Source organism: Pan troglodytes, chromosome 13 (assembly GCF_028858775.2).
Source record: "Pan troglodytes isolate AG18354 chromosome 13, NHGRI_mPanTro3-v2.0_pri, whole genome shotgun sequence".
NCBI classification, from domain to species: Eukaryota; Metazoa; Chordata; class Mammalia; order Primates; family Hominidae; genus Pan; species Pan troglodytes.
The window spans coordinates 95,910,034-95,932,294 of record NC_072411.2 but is presented as its reverse complement, the minus strand read 5'-3'; the positions used below and the strand labels follow the sequence as shown (position 1 = coordinate 95,932,294).

Here is a 22,261-nt window from a genome sequence, read left to right as displayed (position 1 = left end):
TTTTAGTTGGAGAATGCTTAGAGCTCTGGACACCTAAAGAGATCCTGTTACACTTTATAAGTTTTCAAATGATAATACATACTTCTAGTTCTTTCATTTAAAGATACTAATATTAATCAAGGCAATTATAAAATAAAACTTAACAAAAACATAATATTTTTGTATATTATTTGCACTTTTATTCACCTATAACTGAAGTTGTAGGTGTGTGGAGACAGAGAGAAGAGATGGTAATTTGTCAGCCCTTGTTTTGATGCCTAGTTATTTCTGGTTTTGTTTTTGTTTTGAGTTCCTTGAAAAGGATAACCAAACTAATACAAAGTATAGCACCTCAGAATGACTTGTGTATCTCATTTCTATATTCCTATTTGTTTTACACATTTGAATAACAGAGAAGAGTCCAGTAACCATTGCTGTAAGCAAAAGGAACAGAAAATCTTCATTTTGGAGAAATAGGACAGTGTGAAGTAAATAGAATGATTCTCATAAATTAATACATTTTTAAAACAATAAAATTAGTTTATAGTGAAATGTATGATCATTTTAAGCCATATGGTTTTGTCATCACTGTAATTTTTAGTGTATTTTTAGAAAATTTCCCTTGGGTTCTCTGAAGCACTTCTACAATATTTGGTAACTTGTGTCACTACATCGCTTTTATTTATGACCTTGAATTTTCCCCATTACAACTGGTTCGTATTAGTGAAAAAAGAAGAATGTGTAAGGTGATGGTAATAAAAGCCATAAAGATATTTATTTTGTGTAATTCCAATATTGGGAGGGCTAGAACATAAATTCATCTTGTCAGAAGCAGAATTTTTTTTTTCAATTTCAAAGCAATAGATTGCATTTTGTGAAAGTGTCAGGAATGTCTAAATACATTCCAGGGAGCTGTCAGTAGTTATAGTTTGAACAATAACTGCAAATAAAGTGATAATCACATTCAAAGATTTGTATAAAATTATGTTTCTTAAATAATAATGTAATAATTAAACACATAAAAATAGATAAATTAAATATTATGTGCTCATAAAAATCATTCCAAATGAAAACCACAACAAACATCAAATTGGTGTCATAACCCTGGGATGAATTCAAGATTTGATAAAGAAAACACTTTTTTAAACCACGACATCTTAGATGCATAGAATTTACTTATGAGGTGACTATAAAATTTTAACAGACAGATGAACTTTTAACACCAGTAGATTTATGATCACTTTTATTTTAATAAATATTTGTGATACATTTGAACATCATCTACTAAAGCATTGACTATGTTAGCATGACACATTTAACAAAATGGTTAATTTTCTATAATGGGGTGAAAAATGCTTGGGAAAAATTAGAACCCAAGTGTGAGAGATTAAAAGATAACAATCAATGTAGTAAAAAATATTGGAAACAAGGGGTAGATGTAAATACTACGAAGGGATCTGTAAACATTAAATTTTACCGAAAGACTGCAGTGGCATCCGGACAGCAGATGGCAAAGTGCTAACAGCACAGGAAGACATCTAAAACCACTGGAAAGTATATTTCAAGAAGCTATATGAGGTACCAAGGGACCTTATAGACAGTACCAAGTGTGAGGCAATCATCTGCACAGTCATAAAATAACCTTCACCTTTGCTGCCAGAGAAAGAAACAGCAGGAAACAAGCTCAAACTGGGAAAGGCACATGGTACAACATTACAAATGAACTCATAAAGGAAGTGGCAACTGTGCACTTAGTGTCCTTCATAAAACCTGTCAGTGGGCAAATGGGAAACAAGGGACTGGCTGAGTACCAGTGCAAATCAATCCACATAACACTCCCCCTAACCAGCCAGACATGAAAGAGCAAGAGCTGCTGAACATCATCATTCTCACATGTAAATGTTAAGCTGCCACATGTTGGAAACTACAAAGAAAGGCAAACTAGGAGTCATAGCAGAATAAGCTGAGAACTACAGAAAGAAGAGAGGATCATGTTCTATTATAATATGATGAAATAACCCAATCAGACTTCCTATGAGGATTTTACTGATTACAAAGTTCTTTAGGCCATTGAGTAAAAACTGAAAGAGCTTATAATAATTTATAACTATAACTTGATTGTAATAATGCAGTTAATCACATTTCCAGAAACAAAATACCCTGAACACAGATTTTAATAGTGATCCAGCATAGGATTAAAGGACCTACATATTACTACATATTGAGGATTAAACAACCTACATATTAAGAATTTGATAAATATTTGAAGCCTCAGCCATAAGAAAGAAAAAGTTAAGAATTAGTAGAATAATTTTTTAAAATATCTTAAGTTGTAATTTCCATTTTCAAGTTATGAAACCAAAATTTTGTTTGAACTTTTCTTCATGCCTTTGTTCCTCCAGAATACTGCATTTTTGCGTTTTCTTACTCTGTGTGGGATGGTGGGAAGGATGAGGGATGGAAGGACATGGAAGATTTTGCAGTTTTCCCAATTTCCTTCAGCCAAAAAGACCACAGGGAACACCAGTTGAACAAATTGAATTTAGTACATTTTGCTTGAAAGGAGAATGCACACCATAAAGAACTGTAAGGCATCTCAGTTAGAGGTTGCTAGAAAGGAATTATATAAGATTTGGGTTTAGGTTAGGTGATTTGGGGAAAGGTTTAAGGAGGTAGGACTTTGCTCTGGAAGCAGGAATTATTCTATGATTGGGTACTTTAACAAATCTTATGTAAAATGAATAAAGTCCAGACCTAGGGTAAAGCTATAACTGGTAAAGAAGCAGAAATCAGTCAGATTGGTCAGGATAAGGGGAATTTGGGCAATTTGTGGTTTAGACAATGATGGTATCTGGTCTGTGTTCAGATATGAGTATAAAGCTGTCTTGTTTTTTCCCTATTCATCATGGTCACAAAGTGATCTTATCTGATGAATGTCCTGTAAAACAGTTTATGTTCTACAGAAGAATAGAAAAGCCCCCAGCCTGGGCAACATGGTGAAACCCTGTTGCTTACAAAAAAAAAAAAAAAAAAATGCCAGGCATGCATGGTGGGGTGCACCTGTGGTGTGCACCAAGCTACTTAGGAGACAGAGGCAGAGGAATTACCTGAGCCCAGGAAGTTTAGGCTGAAGCAAGCCATGGTCACACAACTACAACTGCACTCCAGCCTGGGTGACAGAGGAGACCCTGCCTCAAAAAAAAAAAAAAAAAAAAAAGAAGAAGAAAGACTCAGCTGATATTGCCAGACGACCAGTTCCTGAATGTCAGGTATTGCATTTCTTTTTAATAGTGTTTTACAGCAGGTCTAGCAAATTTCAAATGTGTTGCTATATTATACAAATACAGATGAATATAATAGTTTTCCTACTCTCCATTACTGACATGGTCTCGTCACTATTGTCTTCTAGACCTGGAAGTTCTTTGCTTCCTTTGCAATGTCAGTGGACATTTTGCATATTCAGTAAGTATAATGTATATTTTTAAAAATCAGAAAATTATATTTTCTCTCATAAACATGATAGTGTTCAGTGTTTCTTGTTTTGGATAATTTCTGAACTAAAACTTTTTAGATATCCTCCACTTTTGATCAGCTTTCTTTTTATTTGCATATCAAAATTGTTACCAAATCTTGTGGATTTTAACCAAGAAACATGTCTTATATTCATTCTAAATTTTCATTCTCCTTGCCTAGTTCATACCCTTGGCATTTACTACATTGCTTCAAGTATTATCTTCATCTTCATCCATTTATTTTTTTTTCCTTTCTAAAACACAAATTGGATTTAGTCATGTCATGTGATGAGATAAGTGAGTGGCTTAAGATGACTTAAAGAATTTAAATGGACTCTGTCTTCTAGCCATTCTATAAGATAGAATCCTGGCATATTTTATACACAAATACTTGTATCTTACTAATAGATTACTTAAGCCGTAGTGATAACCCACACAGAGTTTCTCTCATATCAACCACACATCTTCCTATCTCCTTACTAATGGCATCACATTGTTTTTGATATCTAAGATAGAAAGTCAGTTATGGGACTTTTAGCTTTTCCCTGGAAAACTAAAAGTTTGAAGACATAACACAGTCAGGCTATAGTCCAAAGGGAGCATTACCATCTCGTCTGCCAGACTGCTGCTCTTTTAAAATTCCAATCATGGTACAACACACTTTGGGGTAAAGGGAAGAGGAGAACAATACAAAAACTCCAATTCAAACCTGGGGTTCTAGGATTATAAATAGATGGACTTGTGCTGCCTTTCAGAGTATTCCTTCACTGAGTTCTACCAAGTAGCTAGAGATTTTTCAAGATATCCTGTATCCAGAAAAGAAAAAAAGAAAAAAAAAAAAAACTAAAATTTGAGACATCTAGCTAACATTTGACTTATCCATATTTTCCTGTTGGTGTTCATATATTTCTACTTTTTTCAATCAGTTTTGTATGAAGTACTAGAAACCAATGTTTTCCATTTTCCTTTTAAATTCTCTCAGGTTTACCTAAAATATTCATTTATGTGTTTAAAATTTTAATACATTTTCATTATTTAAAAAGTAAAATATAAACTCTTCACTATGAAATTCAGAAACATTATATCTTTTATTCTTACAAGATTGTTAACATCATGAACCTATCACTTCATTTTTGTACTGTACACTGTGAAGTTCTGTTCTAAAAATAAATAAAGTAATGAAAAGGACAAAACGAAAGACTAGCTGAATTAAATTAGCACTTAATTGAACTTACAAAGCTATGTCTCTACACAATAAAGTTTCAGTGTATTTGGAACACTCATTTATAATTCTCTCCCCACTTATAATTACCCCCATGTTTAGATTGCATATAGTGCTTCTACATTGGTCCTTTCTTATCAACGAATAAATACATTCAGGTCTCTCATATTGTAAACATAGTTCCTCCTCTCTATTTTCATGCATTGCTTTCTCATTATCCTGATCTTCCCACTTAAGACTAATGAAAAAGGAGACTAAACCCACTGTTTCTATTTCCTCATCTTGTATTCACTCCTCCCACCATAGCTGTTTCAACCTTACTACTCCATGAATACTCTTAATGAAGTATATACTATTTTCATGGTTTTTCAATCCTGTAGGCAACATCTAATTCTCATTGTTATTGATCCTGCTTCAGCATATATTATTTCTGATTCCCTTCTGCTTACAAGTTTCTTTCTATTCACTACGAAAAAAATTATGTTTTAGTTTTCCTCCCACCTCCATAGTAAGTGGCTTCTTTTTATTTTTTGATTTTTATTTTAGATTCAGGGGGTATGTGTACAGCTGTGTTACAAAGGTATATTGTGTGATGATAAAGGTTGAAGTATGATTGGGTCCTACACCCAGGTAGTGAGCATAGAACCCAATAAGTAGTTTTTCAACACTTGCCCCGCTCCTTTCCTTCCCCTTCCTGTAGTTATCTTATTTTTCCCATCTTTATTTTCATGTGTACCCAATGTTTAACTTCCATGTATGAATGGAAAAATGTGATATTTGGTTTTCTGTTTCTCCATTAGCTCACTTAGGCTAATGGACTACAACTTCATCCATGTTGCTGCAAAGGACATAATTTCATTTGGGTGTGTGTGACTGAATAGTATGCCATGGAGTAAATGTACCACATGTTCCTTATTCAATCCACTGTTGATGGGCACCTAGACTGATGCCAAGTTTTTGCTATTGTGAATAGTACTGCAGTGAACATATGGGTGCAAGCCTTCTTGGTAGAATATTTATTTTCCTTTGGGTATATACCCAGCAATGGAAATCTTGAGTAAAATAGTAGTTCTGTTTTTAGTTCTTTGAGAAATCTCCAAACTGCTTTCCACAGTGGCTGCACTCATTTACGTTCCCACCAACAGTATATAACTGTTCTCTTTTCTCTGCAGCCCCACCACATCTCTTATTTTTGACTTTTTAATGGTAGTCACTCTGACTGGTGTGAGATGGTATCTCATTGTGGTTTTGATTTGCATTTCTCTGATGATTAAAGATGAAGAGCACTGTTTCACATGGTTGTTGACCATATGTATGTCTTCTTTTGAGAAGTGTAAGTTCCTGTCCTTTGCCAATTGTAATGGGGTTAGTTGTTTTCTACTTGTTTATTTCAGTTCTTTATATATTCTGGATATTAGATCTTTGTTGGATGCATAGGTTTTGAATATCTTTTCTCATTGTGTAGGTTGTTTTTTTTTTTACTCTGTTGATAGTTTCTTTTGCTGTGCAGAAAATCTTTAGCTTAACTGGGTCCTACTTGTCAATTTTTGTGTTTGTTGCAAGAAAAAAAAACTATCTAGCCATAGATTCTTGTCAAGGCTGATGTCCAGAAGAGTATTTCCTAGGTTTTTGTCTAGGATTTTTATTGTTTGAGGTCTCACTCTTAGGCTTTGTATCCTTCTTAAGTTAATTTTTGTATATTAACTTTAGATGGATGATAGGTAAAGGTCCAATTTCAATCTTCTGCATATGGCTAGCCAGTTACCCCAGTACCAGTTATTGAACAGGGAGTTTTCTTCCCCATTGCTTACTGCCATTCTTTAATCGTTTATCATTTTTAAAAATGTTAGAATTCCACAGGAGTGTATTCTGAACCTATGCAGGTGTTAGTTTGTTCCCCACTCTAAACCTCTTCACATCCTTCTCTACCCTACCTTCTGCTTCCTGGGGTTGACCCCCACTCTGCATCACCCAGCCTTCCTGTCAGTGTTCCCTCCCTCTACTCACTACAGTGCTATTCTGGTACATCTATTTCATGCCCCTAATACTATCGGACCACCTATAACCCTTAAATTTTTAGAACTAGGTGTTGTAAGAACTTTCCACTCTTGTTATTTCCATGATGCCTCAACGTTCTCTATTGACTTCATAATGCTGATTGTACTTGTAACATAAAACTTTCTTGAAAATCGCAGTTTATAGACTTACGGCAATATTGGTTTGTCAAAACTAACACTCTGAGCGATAAATAAATACAGGTTATTTTCCCTCTGTACACTTCCTAGGTTTGAGCTCAATACTTACATTTCCACATCCTTGATTTTCAGCAATATCTTTACTAAATTCTCAACCAAAAATTCCAACTGTTCCATTTATATATTCATCTGTAGGTCCCACAAACACCCCAGAGGCACTATTCCAAAAATATTCCCTTCAAACCTGCCCCTCATCCTACCTTTGATATCTCTCTGAATAACACCAATTTCCTTATGAGCTGGAAATCTTTAGTGATTTAACATCACTGACAACTTTTATAATTGTTCTGAAAAGAAGCATAGTAATATAATCTGGCACTTATAAAGATCAAAATCAGCCCAAATATAATCCCAAACATTTGAACAAACATGAATTACTCACATATTAATAATGACTATATAAATTTTGTCAATAATTTTATTTTTATAATTAGTTAATAGCATTTAATTTTAGTTTCTAGTAGTTTTAATAAATTCATTTACTTAAAAACAACAAAACTAAACAGATATTTATTTATGATATTTAATTGGTTTAATTAAACAGGCCTATGAGGAGTCAGGCTGCTTAAATGATGAGACTTTTACTAAATACCTATTACTTACATTACATGTTAATTACATAATTTTTAAAATGAGAAAATAACTGGAATTATGAGCATTGGTATTACAAGTCAAACTTAATAACAGATCCATATTTATTATCAGACCTTATTCTAAATATTCCAGTTAGAATTTGAAGCAAGAAATATTTATGTTGCCTACTAATCAAGTCAAATACACATCCTGGCTTGTAACTAAAAATAATATTTTATTTTTTTAAATAAAAAAACAGCCCTGAAAAGAAAGAGGCACTTATTTATCCTGAATTCACTAATGCTATATAAAATTTGCATTTTTATTTCACATAAGGAAACACTAAACTAGAGTTTTAGCGACTATTTTATAACTTAGTTGCTGTAATGCAAATGCTTTTGCAATATAGCAATGTAATAATTTTATTTCCCATCTGCAGTTCCCACTTAAAAACAAAGAGAATTGAATTGAATGTAGGAGCATGGTAATAACAATACATTTTGACATAGAGAAATTTGGTTTATAAAGTTCTCTTCTAAATATTATTTTAATTTTTTCCTGAGAAAGGTAAAAAAATGAAACCAATTGGCACAACAAGAGCCAGACAATACTAAAGCCCTCAGTTTGTTTCAAATTTGTCCTATTCAATTTTTTTATTTTTAATTTTTGTGGTTACATCGTAGGGTATATAGTTGGTGAATAAATTTATGGGGTACATGAGATACGTTTTTTCGTATTTGTCTCTATTCAATTGTTTTTATTTTTAATTTTTGTGGGTACATAGTGGGTATATATGTTTATGGGGTACATGAAATATGTTGGTACAGGCACACATCATGGAACATTGGGTGTCTATCGCCTTGAGCATTTATCCTTTGTGTTACAAACAATTCAAGTAATTTAGATATTTTAAAATGTATAACTAAATAATTATTGCTGAATTGACCCCTTTATTATTAAATAATGACCTTCCTTTTTTTCTGCTTACAGTTTTTGTCATGAAATCTATTTCGTTCCATGTAAGTATAGCTACTCCTGCTATTTTTTTTTTTTTTTTTTTTTTTTTTTGGTTTCCATTGGCATGAGTGTCTTTTTCCATCTGTTTATTTTCAGTCTGTGTGTATCTTTATAGATGAAGTGTGTCTTATAGGCAATAGATCATGTGGTCTTGTTTTCTCATTGATTAGGGCACTGTATGTCTTTTAACTGGAGAATTTGGTTAATGTAAAGTCAAGGTTATTATTGATAAGTAGAGACTTACTCCTGTCATTTTGTTATTCTCTGGCTGTGTTATGATCTTCTCTTCCTTCTTTCCTTCCATCATGTTTTCCTTTTAGCGAAGGTGATTATCTCCAGCGTTATGCTTTAGTTTTTTGTTTTTGATTTCTTGTGTATCCATTGTATTTTTTTATTTGAAATTATCATAAGGCTTGCAAATGCTATAACTCATTATTTTTAATTGATAACACCTTAGCGTTGATTGTTTAAACAAACACAAACATGGAGAAAAAAAAAACTAATAATAACTTTAATTTCATCTCCACTTTTTAACTGTTTTCTCTCTTTATGTCTTATGGTATTGTCTATTTCTTGAAAATTTGTTGTAGTTATTTTTTATTGTTTTATTATATAGTGTTTTTACTTAAGTCAAGAGAAGTTTATATAACATAATTACAATGTTATACTATTCTTCTGTGTTTTTCTGTGTGTTTACTCTTACCAGTGAGTTCTGTAACTTCAGATATTTCTTATTGCTCATTACCATCCTATTCTTTCATATTGAAGAACTCCCTTTAGCGTTTCTTGCAGGACAGTTCTGGTGTTGATGAAGTCCCTCAACTTTTTTTTGCCTGTGAAGTTCTTTATTTCTCCTTCATGTTTAAAGGCTATTTTCTCTGGATATACTATTCTAGGGTAAAAGACTATTTTCTTTAGCACTTTAAATATGTCATGCCACTCCCCTGGCCTGTAATGTTTCCGCTGAAAACTCTGCTGCCTCTGATGTAGCGGAGCTCCCTCGTATGTTATTTGTTTCTTTTCTCTTGCTGTTCTGAGGATTCTTTCTTTATTCTTAACCTTTAGGTATTTCATTATTAAATGTCTTGAGGTAGTCTTCTTTGGGTTAAATCTGCTTGGTGTTTTATAACCTTGTTGTACTTGGATGTTGATATCCTTTACTAGGTTGGGGAAGTTCTGTTATTATCCCTTTGAATAATACTACTACACCTGTATTTTTCTTTACCTCCTCTTAAAGGTCAAAACTCTTAGATCTGGCATTTTAAGACTAATTTCTTGGTCTTGTAGGTTTGCTTCTTTGGTTTTTATTTTGTTTTTCTGTTGTCTCCTCTGATTTTGTATTTTTAAATTGCTTAACTTCAAGTTCAGTAATTCTTTCTTCTGCTTAATCAATTCTGTTATTAAGAGACTCTGATGTGTTCCTCAGCATTTTGGTTGCATTTTTCAACGCTAGAATTTCTGCTTCATTCTTTTTAATGATTTTGATTTCTTTGTTAAATGTATCTCATAGAATTCTACATTTCTTCTATGTGTTATCTTGAAGTTCTTTGAGTTTTCTCAAAAGACCTATTTTGAATTCTCAATCTGAAAGATAACATATGTGTATTTCTCCAAGAGTGGTCCCTGGTGTCTTACTTATTTTATTTAATGGGGTCATATTTTCCTGTATTGCTGTTGATCCTTGTAGATGTTTGTCAGTGTCTGGGCAATGAAGAGTTATGTAATTATTGTAGTTTTCAGTTTGAGCTTGTTTATGCCTGTTCTTCTTGGAAAGGCTTTCCAGTTATTCAAAGGGACTTGAGTCCCAAGCTCAATAATGCTGTGGTTTTGGGAGACTCCTACGGGTACCACCTTGGTGATCTTGAATAAGAATTCTCTGGACTCTTGTTCATTTCTCTTACTTTCTTTTGAACAAATGGAATATGTCTTTCTGTACTGAACCACCTGGAACCGGGAGGGCGGGGGCAGTGGTGGTGGTGATGCAAAGCACCCCTGTGGCCACAACCACTGGGACGGTCCTGGGTTAGGCTTGAAGCCAGGGTAGCACTGGACGTTCTTCAGGGCCCTTCCCTTCAGGATAGTGAGTTCCCCCAGGCCCCAGGCATTTCCAGAGATACGGTTTGGGAGTGAGGAAATTGGAGTCAAAAACCTGAGCAATTTATTTGATATTATCTTCTGCTGTGGCTAAGCTGGCACTCAAATCACAATACAAAGTTTTTCCTGCTCTCCCTTCCCCACTTTCCATAGGCAGAGGAGCCTCTCCCTGTGGCCACCACTACCCCTAGTCTATGAGGGCTTCTGCCAGGCCACCATCAATGTTCACTTAAAGACAAGGGCTCTTCAGTGAGCTTATGGTGAATGCTGCTTGACCTGGCACTTGCCCTTCAGGGTAGTGGGCTCTCCTCTGGCCCAGAGTAGATCCAGAAATGCTGCTCAAGAGCCTCAACCTGGACTTGGGGATGCCAAGAGCCTACATAGCTGAGCTGGTACCTAGGGAGCAAGATAAAGTCTCCTTTACTTTTCCCTCTGCTTTTATTAAACAGAAGAAGTATTTAACTGTAGCCACCACAGTTTGGAATGTGCTAGGTCATCCCTGAAGCTGGAACATTTCAGTGCCCAAGACCCACAGCATACTCACTGGGTATCATGGTTGGTTATTCAGGGACCAATAGCTATTTAGTCAACAGGTGATGAATACTGCCAGGACTAAGTCCTATCCTTCAAAGTAGCAGATTCCCTTTTGGCTCAGAGTGTGTCTAGAAATGTTGCCAGGGAGCTACATCCTGAAATGGGGGGCCTCATGACTCTGCCAGGTGCCCTGTCCTACTGTGGCTGAGCTGGTATCCAAGATATAAAATAATGTTATTTTTATTCTTTGCTCTCCTTTCTTTAAGTAGAAGGAAGGAGTCACTTTGTTGCTGTGAGCTGTACAGCCTGGGGTTGGGGGAAGAATGGCACAAACACTCCCTTAGTTATGCCAGCTGCTGTCTCCCTAGGTCACATATCACCGTCATTCACTGGCTCTAAGCCCAGCCTACACTACAAGTTGTCTAGAAATTACAGTCCTTGTGTCCTAGACTGTCCTTCAATTTACCTAGAACCCCAGAGCACCTCAGTCCACAGTGGTGAGGCTTGCCGAGAAGCTCAAGTTCCAACCATTGGGATGGTTGATTTCCCTCTGGCTAGGGCTGGTCCAAATGTTCCCCTCTGTGTGCAAGCACTGGCTGAGGCCAGCACAGTTGTATTCACTGGCTGAGGGTGGTACTGAGTTCAGTGTAAAATCCACCAGTCACTTTATTCTCCCTCTTTAAAGTGCACAGATTCCCACTTTATGCCACTAGGCAACTCCTAAAGAATAGGGTAGGGGTGTCATTGGAGACCAAGACTTTCTTTCCTGCCCTTCTCAAGGCCTCTTTTCATGATATGAGGTTTAAACTGGGTACTGTGATTGCCCACCTGATTTTTGGTTCCTGTGGCAGTGCTTTTCCGTGTGCAGATACTTGTTAAAATTTGGTGTCCAGTGTGAGGGATGAATAGTATAGGCTTCTATTTCATCATCTTGCTCTGCCCTCTGTCCCTATTTTGAATCAGAATCTCCTGTACATTTCTGGTTCTAACCTCCCATTATACATTTTACAACTGTAGAAGTCTTCCCTTTGTTGAGATTCAAAAGTTTTAAATAAATTCTTGTTACGGCAATATGTTTTTCTTAAATTAGATAAAAATAATCTGTACACTTATATGAGTAACAATTTTTCTACTTCATGATTTGGTTTTTGGTCATATAAGCAACCAAAAAACAGCTAAGAACAAATAAGCAAGTACGAAAATATATATTCACATTTTCCTCCTAAAAGTAAACTGTTCCATATTCTCAATTATAAAAATGTTTTATTAAGTGGGTATGTTACCTACATTTTTTGTTTCAACTAAAGGACTACTCGCTTGTAATGAAGAGAAACAACATTACTCTGATAAGTAATATTTTTCTTGAAAAAGAAATCAATAATTCTGGTTTCTTCTCTACCTTCCCTGACCAGATACTCAAGTCAATATAAATTATTTGTAAGTAGTTTTTCAATTATACAAAGATACTTATATAGTATTTATATTATAAAACATATATGCAAATATGTTTAAAAAGATGTCATTTAAGTTGCTCTTTCTTCATTACTCATATTTTGTTTCCCTCTACTATTATTTCTTTTCCACATTAAAAGCTTTCTTTTACTTTTTTAAAAGCAAATTTTATGATTAAAAATATTCTTAGTTGTACTTCATAAAATAACTAACTTAAAATTTTATTGTTAAAGAATATTTTTTCTGAACAAAAGATTTGGGATTGGCAGGTATTTTTTTCAACTTCAAATATAATTTGATACTCTCTTCTGGTCTCTATTGCTTCAGAAGAGAAATTCACCTTTATTTAAATAATTATTTATCTGTATGTATTATGTTTTTGTTTTCCTTTATATGCTATCAGACATTTCCTTTCTTTTTTTGGTTTTTAGTAATTTGATTACAACAGATCTGGATCTAGTTTTCTTTGATTTATTTGTTTGGAGTACACTGAACTTTTTGGATCTGTGAATTTATGTCTTTCATCAAATTTGGAGAGTATCAACTGTTATTTCTTTATGTTTTTCAGCAGCCATTTTTTCCCTCCCCTTCTGGTACTCCAAAAACATAAATATTGACCTTTGATATTGTCTATAGGTCACTTCTTTTATATTCTTAATTTTTACTTTCTCTGTTTTTCATTTTAGTTTCTATTGATCTATCTTCAGATTTACCAACTTTTTCCTCTAGCATCACCATTTTTCTACTGACATCTCTCTCTGTCCTAGTTAATTTTTTGTTCCCAATATTGTTTTCCAGTTCTACAATTTTAATTTGATTCTTCTATATAACTTTTATTTCTTTGCTAAGAACATCTACTGTTTCTTCCCCCATACTCATCCCCAAAGTCTTTACTTGTTAGACGACAGTAATAATTGCTTTAGAATTTATGTCTGATAATTGAACAGGCTATCTTGTTGGTGGTGTTTGTTGATTTGCTTTTTCCTTACAAGTTGTTGAGGTTTCCCTTGTTCTTTGTCAGTCATATAGCTTGAATTGTATCATGACAACTTTTAACACTATATTATGAGACTATGGAACCTATAAAAATCTTCCTGAGAATATTGATATGTTTTTATTTGTTTCAGAAGGCAGTCCACCTGAAGTTCTGACCTGAATTCTGGAGGATATTGTTCCCACACAAATGTTGTTTTTCAAATCCTTTGCATTGCTATCCTGGTTGGGCACACATGTTGATATGGTTGGCTGTGACCCCACTCAAATGTCATCTGGAATTGTAATCCTCATAATCCCCACACGTTGAGGGAGGGACCCAGTAGGAGGTGATTGGATCATGGGGCTGTTTTACCTCCATGCTGTTTTTGTGATAGTGAGTTCTCACAAAATCTGGTGGTTTTATAAGGCAGTTTTCCCTGCTCTTGTATGCTCTCTCTCATCTGCTGCCATGTAAGATGTGTTTCTTCCCCTTCCACCATAATTGTAAGTTTCCTGAGGCCTCCCCAGCCATGCTGAACTGTGAGTCAATGAACCTCTTTTATTTATAAATTACCCAGTTTTGGGTAGTATCCTTATAGCAGTGTGAGAATGGACAAATACACACATGTACTTTTCAAAAGCCATACTGGGACCAAGGCAGTGGTATACATAGTAATTCAGTTCTTTTTTTTTTTTTTGAGGCAGAGTCTTGCTCTGTTGCCCAGGCTGCAGTGCAGTGGCACTGCAAGCTCCACCTCCCAGGTTCATGCCATTCTCCTACCTCAGCCTGCCGAGTAGCTGGGACTACAGGCACCCGCAACCACGCCCGGCTTTTTTTTTTTTTTTTTTTTTTGTATTTTTGTAGTAGAGACGGGTTATCACCATGTTAACTGGGATGGTCTCGATCTCCTGACCTCATGATCTGCCCACCTCACCCTCCCAAAGTGCTGGGATTACAGGCATGAGCCACCACACCTGGCCCACAGTAGTTCAGTTCTAAAAACTTGGTGCTTGATTCCATCCATCATCAGGCACATGTAGCTTGAAGATGAGTTGCAAAACAATTTTAAGGTTCCCTTTTTCCATTTCTATCCCTTCTGCTATCTATCCCATTCTCAAATTTTTATGGGTCCCCTTTCCTGGTGTTCTGACCTAAAAGTCAGGTCCCTAATTTTCCTATATACTTCCTGCAACAGGTAATGATTCCTGGCGAAACAATAAAAGAAAAGAGCATGCATGAACACCACTGCTTCTACCTGATGAATAGCAAAAAGGATTTAAAAAAAGGCCTCCTCCACTCCATTGGGACTACCTTTGAAAACAGTGTGAAGTTGGGGGCTGAGATTTCTTTGTTAGCACACAGGAGTACAATATCTCCAGAAAGCCTTGGCCACACAAGTAGGAAGGAAATTTGCCATTCTATGCAAGTCCTTAAAAGTTAAAAGTACTTGGTTATGACTTGTTTATACGTGGGACATTTGCCTTTTTGTGCCTGGATCTTGCAACTCAAATAGGCTATATTTCACAATAGCCCTGTTAATTTTACAAAGATAGTTTCCTTATACTTACTTGAAGTGATAAATTGCTTCATCATGAACACATAACCTTTTGTTGTGACTTCTTGGCATAAACAGTTTCAATATATCTAATATATACTATCACAAAGAGTAGTTTTACTACAATGTTGTAAATTCACACTCTTAAAAAATATTTTAAGTCATTTTAATTTTGTGTTGTTTCCCAACATTATTGTGACTATCAATTATTTTACCAAATATTTATTTCATAAATCCTTAATAAGAATTTCTATTAATAATAAGTTTATTATGTATGAGTGTATCAAGAGTTATAATTACATTTCATCACTAAAGAAAATAATTTAACTTGATGGAAGTTGGTATAGCTTCCTCCATAATTACATAATAACTTGAATTGAGTTTCAAGTATAGAAATGTTATTTCAATTTCTAATAATTCCTTGTACTTAAAATCATGGTGATTTATAAGTTGCCATTACAAAAGGCAAACATTTAAATGAAGGAAATTAATCTCAGAGAAAGCCAAGTACATAGGGTCAAAAATTGACTGACTCAATGGTCAGTCAATTCGAGAAATAAAGTCTCCCATCAATAAGATGCTAGGTAATACTCAGGTAAATTGTATAATTAAGATTAATATACACTCTTATTATTTTTGGAATCATGATATTTAAAACTTAATTTTTAGTATTTTTGATTCATGGTCTGAGTACAGAGGCCTTTCTAATGAAGTCATTTCATACATCAAGGATGTTCATGGGGGTGAGAGTAGTTCTAATTATCTATTGCTGCCTTTTGAAGTACCTAAATACTAAATTGCTTAAAACAACAATTTTAATTTGCTCACAATTTTGAGTTTCATTTTTGGAGATGTACTTGTCTGGGTGCTTCATCTCTAATCCATATGGAATGGTTGGGGATGGAATGATTAAGATCCACTTCCAAGATATCACCTTTTCTCACATATCTGTCAGCTTGGTGCTTGTTCTCTCTTTCTCTTCACAGGACCCTTCATTTTTTAGGGAGTCTCAATATAGCTTGGGTTTCTCTTGCATTAATTGATCAAGGCCCTACACCTAGAAGTGGCATGGGTAGAAATTTTATGTCAGACCCTCTATCTTCACTCTCAAAGTCACCCGTAACTGTTCTACATGTTGCTTTTCTTCACAAAGCTTTACACTAAAATCAAATGAATAAGCCCAAATATTTGCTAAAATATTCTATAAATACTCTTTTACCTAACATGGCCAAATAATAGTATCCTTTGGTTAATATAAAATTATCATATAAGCAAGATGCATAGCACTGTTAAGTAATATTACAGCAAAGTTATATTATTTGTAATGTAATAAACTAACACTGTAAAATCAAATTCTTGTTTAAATTCCTTGTTACAAGTCATTTTAAGTTTGTGTGATTTCACAACATTATTGCCACTATCAATTATTTTACCAAAAATCCATTTCAGATATTTTAAGAGGAATTTCTAATTAATAATGTCAGTTATTTGGGTTTATTATGTATGAGCCATTAAGGCTTGTAATTATATTTCATTATTAAAGCAAATAAGTTGATCAAGGTTAGTATAGCTTCCTCCATAATTATATTAAAATTTGCATTAAGTTTCAAGGACAAAAATGTTTTATTTTCATTTCAAATAACCACGTGAACTATCTAAGCATATAATGCTTTGCTATGCCTGTTGGACTTGGTAGTTCTGCCGATGATGACTATTTCAAAGCATTTAAGAAAATAATGGGTTGATTTTCATTCCTCTTACTTCTATGACAAGAAATATAATAAATGAAACTAATTTCAATTTTATAATGTAGTGCTTACTCATAAAGATACTAAAAAGTAATTAGAATGTAGATATTTTTTCTTCAAACACCCTCCAGTGTGTATATTTATTTAAATATTTTGCAAGCTGAAAATAATAAGGCATTTAGAGCTATGAATATTTCTACTGGTTTGGGGACTACTCTAAAATTCAGTGAAATTTTCTTACTAGTAAAATCCAAACTGACCATAGTTCAAACCTAGAGTTTATTTATTCTCTGCAAAGACATAATGACATCTTCAATACCAAACATTTTTGTTACCACCAAAAAAATTAGTGAGGGCTGGTAATATGTAACGCTAGTTGTGTATACAATCTGAGATGAGCTATCAATCACAGTAGAGAGCCCTGGGGAACAGGTTAAGTCACCGTGACAAAGCAGAAGAATCACCAACTACAGAATAAAAGTTTGAGTGAAGACCACAGATTATTCCTTATTAAATAGTTCATTCGAAATTCACCATGATAGTGCTGCCATAATAAAGCAAAAGTCAACACATGTTTACCACATAGTTTTTCAAGAAACAAAGATGTGTACACATTTTTTAAAATCATAATTCAATTAAACATAACTGGAATGATACAATTTCATAGTTTAAAGAGTTAGGCTTTGGATATTGAGCATATTCAATTATCCAAAATATTGCTTTCCACTTGATTTCAGAAAAAATGAGACATCAATGTGTTAATAATTAGACAATCAATTCTTGTATGTTTTTATTTTTACAAATGGGGTCTTTCTCTGTTACCCACTCTGGAGTGCAGTGGTGCAATCATATCTCACTATGGGCTCAAACTTGGGCTCAGGCTATTCTATCACCTAAGCCTCTTGAGTAGCTGAGACTACAAGTATGTGTTATCATGCTCAGCTACTTTTTTTTTGTAAAATTTTTTTGTAGAGATGAGGTTTCACTATGTTGCCCAGGCTGGTCTCAAACTCCTGGGCTCAAAATATCCTCCTGATCCTCATTACAGGTGTGAGCCACCATGCCCAGCTCAGGATACAAAATCAATGTGCAAAAATCACAAGCATTCTTATACACCAATAACAGACAGACAGAGAGCCAAATCATGAGTGAACTCCCATTCACAATTGCTTCAAAGAGAATAAAATACCCAGGAATACAATGTACCAGGGACGTGAAGGACCTCTTCAAGGAGAACTGCAAACCACTGCTCAATGAAATAAAAGAGGATACAAACAAATGGAAGAACATTCCATGCTCATGGGTAGGAAGAATCAATATCGTGAAAATGGCCATACTGCCCAAGGTAATTTATAGATTCAATGCCATCCCCATCAAGCTACCAATGACTTTCTTCACAGAATTGGAAAAAAACTACTTTAAAGTTCATATGGAACCAAAAAAGAGCCCGCATTGCCAAGACAATCCTAAGCCAAAAGAATAAAGCTGGAGGCATCACGCTACCTGACTTCAAACTATACTACAAGGCTACAGTAACCAAAAAAGCATGGTACTGGTACCAAAACAGAGATATAGACCAATGGAACAGAACAGAGCCCTCAGAAATAATGCCACATATCTACAACCATCTGATCTTTGACAAACCTGACAAAAACAAGCAATGGGGAAAGGATTCCCTATTTAATAAATGGTGCTGGGAAAACTGGCTAGCCATATGTAGAAAGCCGAAACTGGATCCCTTCCTTACACCTTATACAAAAATTAATTCAAGATGGATTAAAGACTTAAATGTTAGACCTAAAACCATAAAAACCCTAGAAGAAAACCTAGGCATTACCATTCAGGACATAGGCATGGGCAAGGACTTCATGTCTAAAACACCAAAAGCAATGGCCATAAAAGCCAAAATTGACAAATGGGATCTAATTAAACTAAAGAGCTTCTGCACAGCAAAAGAAACTACCATCAGAGTGAACAGGCAACCTACAGAATGGGAGAAAAATTTTGCAATCTACTCATCTGACAAAGGGCTAATATCCAGAATCTACAATGAACTCAAACAAATTTACAAGAAAAAAACAAACAACCCCATCAAAAAGTGGGCAAAGGACATGAACAGACACTTCTCAAAAGAAGACATTTATGCAGCCAACAGACACATGAAAAAATGCTCATCATCATTGGCCATCAGAGAAATGCAAATCAAAACCACAATGAGATACCATCTCACACCAGTTCGAATGGCAGTCATTAAAAAGTCAGGAAACAACAGGTGCTGGAGAGGATGTGGAGGAATAGGAACACTTTTACACTGTTGGTGGGACTGTAAACTAGTTCAACCATTGTGGAAATCAGTGTGGCGATTCCTCAGGGATCTAGAACTAGAAATACCATTTGACCCAGACATCCCATTACTGGGTATATACCCAAAGGATTATAAATCATGCTGCTATAAAGACACATGCACACGTATGTTTATTGCAGCACTATTCACAATAGCAAAGACTTGGAACCAACCCAAATGTCCAACAATGATAGACTGGATTAAGAAAATGTGGCACATATACACCATGGAATACTATGCAGCCATAAAAAAGGATGAGTTAATGTCCTTTGTAGGGACATGGATGAAGCTGGAAACCATCATTCTCAGCAAACTATCCCAAGGAAAAAAACCAAACACCGCATGTTCTCACTCATAGGTGGGAATTGAACAGTGAGAACACACGGACACAGGAAGGGGAACATCACACACCAGGGCCTGTTGTGGGGTGGAGGGAGCGGGGAGGGATAGCATTAGGAGATATACCTAATGTTAAATGATGAGTTACTGGGTGCAGCACACCAGCATGGCACATGTATACATATGTAACTAACCTTCACGTTGTACTTAAAGTGTAATAATAATTTTAAAAAAAAGAACCTAAAAAAAAGAAAAAAAGAAAAAATAAGAGAGAAAAAATAAGCACTAAAAAGTATAAACACTAAAGGACAAAAATCATTTGGATCTCCACACATTTTCTAACGTAGATAAAACGTACCAATTTCTTTTTATTTATTTATTTATTTATTTATTTATTTATTTATTTATTTATTTATTAAAACGGACCAATTTCTGACACACAATCTATGGAAACCCACAAAAGGAGAAACAGGTTGGTGCAAAAGTAATTGCGGTTTTTGCATTGTTGAAATTTGTCTTTTGATATTGGAATACATTCTTAAATAAATGTGGTTATGTTATACACAATTTTAACGTGCATTTCTCATTTTTTTCTTAACGACTTATTACTTGCTGTTTATTTTATATTTATTTTAGATTATAGCAATGATGTTAGACAAAAAACAAATTCGAGCAATTTTCTTATTTGAGTTCAAAATGGGTGGTAAGGCAGCGGAGACAACTCACAATATTAACGACACATTTGGCCCAGGAATTGCTAACGAATGTACAGTTCAGTAGTGGTTCAAGAAGTTTTGCAAAGGAGATGAGAACCTTGAAGATTAAGAGTTTAGTGGCTGGCCATTGGAAGTAAGCAATGACCAATTGAGAGCAATCATTGAAGCTGATCCTTTTACTACTAACTACAGGAGAAGTTGCCAAAGTACCCAACGTCGACCACTCTATGGTCATTCAGCATTTGAAGCAAGTTGGAAAGGTGAAAAAACTCATTAGGTGGGTGTCTCATGAGCTGAGTGAAAATAAAAATAATTGTCGTTTTGAAGTGTTTTCTCATATTCTACACAACAATGAACGATTTCTCCATCAGATCGTGATGTGAAATGAAAAGCAGATTTTATACAACAACTGGCGATGACCAGCCCTGTGGCTGGATCTAGAAGAAGCTCCACAACACTTCCCAAAGCCAAACTTGCACCAAAGTTCATGGACACTGCTTGTTGGTCGGCTGCCAGTTTGATCCTTTGCCTTATCCACCATATTCACCTGACATCTTGCCAACTGACTACCACTTCTTCGAGCATCTGGACAACTCGACAACTCTGGGCTGACTGCAACTTCCACCTCCCGGGTTCAAACGATTCTCCTGCCTCAGCCAACCGAGTAGCTGCGATTACAGGTGTGCACTACCACGGCCCGGCTAAGTTTTGTATTATTAGTAGAGACGCGGTTTCACCATGTTGGCTAGGCTAGTCTCAAACTCCTGACATCAGGTGATCCACCCGCCTCAGACTCCCAAAGTGCTGGGATTACAGGCATAAGCCACCATGCCCGGCCCTCAACAACTTTTTGTAGGGAAAATATTTCCAGAACCAGCAGGATGTAGAAAATGCTTTCCAAGAATTCATTGAATTCCAAAGAATGGAGTTTTAAGCTACAGAAATAAACAAACTTATTTCTCCTTGGAAAAAAATATGTTGATTTTAATGGTTCCTGTTTTAACTAATAAAGATGCATTTGAGTCTAGTTATGATTTAAAATTCATAGTACAAAACCCCAATTAGTTTTGCACCAACCTAGATAATATAAATATACATGATATAAATAAGCCTTTTCCATTAAAAAAAAATGAACCATTAAAAAAAATGGCCTTCTAAAACAGAAAGTACAAGACTCAGATGAGTTCACTGGTGAATTCCAGCAAACATTTGTGGACGAAATTACAATTGTCTGTAGTCTTTTCCAGAAAAAATAAGTAGAATAATACATTCTGACTTTTACTGTGAGATAACCATTACTCGAATACCAAAACCAGATAAAGACATTACAAGACAAGCAAACAAAAAACCAATACATCTAATGAACATAGATGTAAAAATCCTCAACAAAATATTAGCAAACCTAATACAATAAAATATAAAAGGATTATACACTGTGGTAAAATAAGATTTATTTCAGGTGTATAAAGCTTGTTTAATATTACAAAATCATTTAATATAATACATCCTATCAACTGGTCAAATTCTACAAGAATATTATATCAATAAATGTAAGAAAAAACATTTGAAAAAAACCAACAAATTCACAAGAAAAACTGTCAGCAAACTAAAAATAGAGAACTTAGTCAACTCGATAATGAAAATCTATAAAAATCCACAGCTAATGTAATACTTACTAATTAGAAACTAGATACTTCCCTGCTAAGACAAATAACAAGACAAGAACGCCTGTTCTCCTCACCCTTACTCAACATTATACTGGAAATTCTAGTTAATGCAATGAGAAAATAAAATAAAAGCTACAAATAGGAAAGAAAGATATTGTCTTTATTTGCAGATGACATGCTTGAATATATTAAAAAAATTTTTTAAAGATTAAAGAAAAGTAAAGCCCCTGCCAACACTAGTAAGTAATTAAATCTTGTATCATAGGTTGTAGGATACA

The 22,261-nt window shown here is 34.7% G+C and overlaps 1 long non-coding RNA gene across 2 annotated transcripts; it reads left to right on the top strand.

Moving 5' to 3' along the window:
- The first annotated feature begins 3,021 nt into the window (after positions 1-3,021).
- LOC134807997 (uncharacterized) lies at positions 3,022-16,522 on the top strand. Of its 2 annotated transcripts, none has more exons than XR_010149822.1 (5): positions 3,022-3,248; positions 3,389-3,441; positions 8,532-8,560; positions 13,766-13,960; positions 14,810-16,522. It is a non-coding gene; the product is annotated as an uncharacterized LOC134807997 (long non-coding RNA). The 2 variants fall into 2 exon arrangements; XR_010149821.1 differs by having other exon boundaries at positions 3,068-3,248; positions 13,766-14,007; positions 14,810-16,513.
- The last annotated feature ends 5,739 nt before the right edge of the window (positions 16,523-22,261 follow it).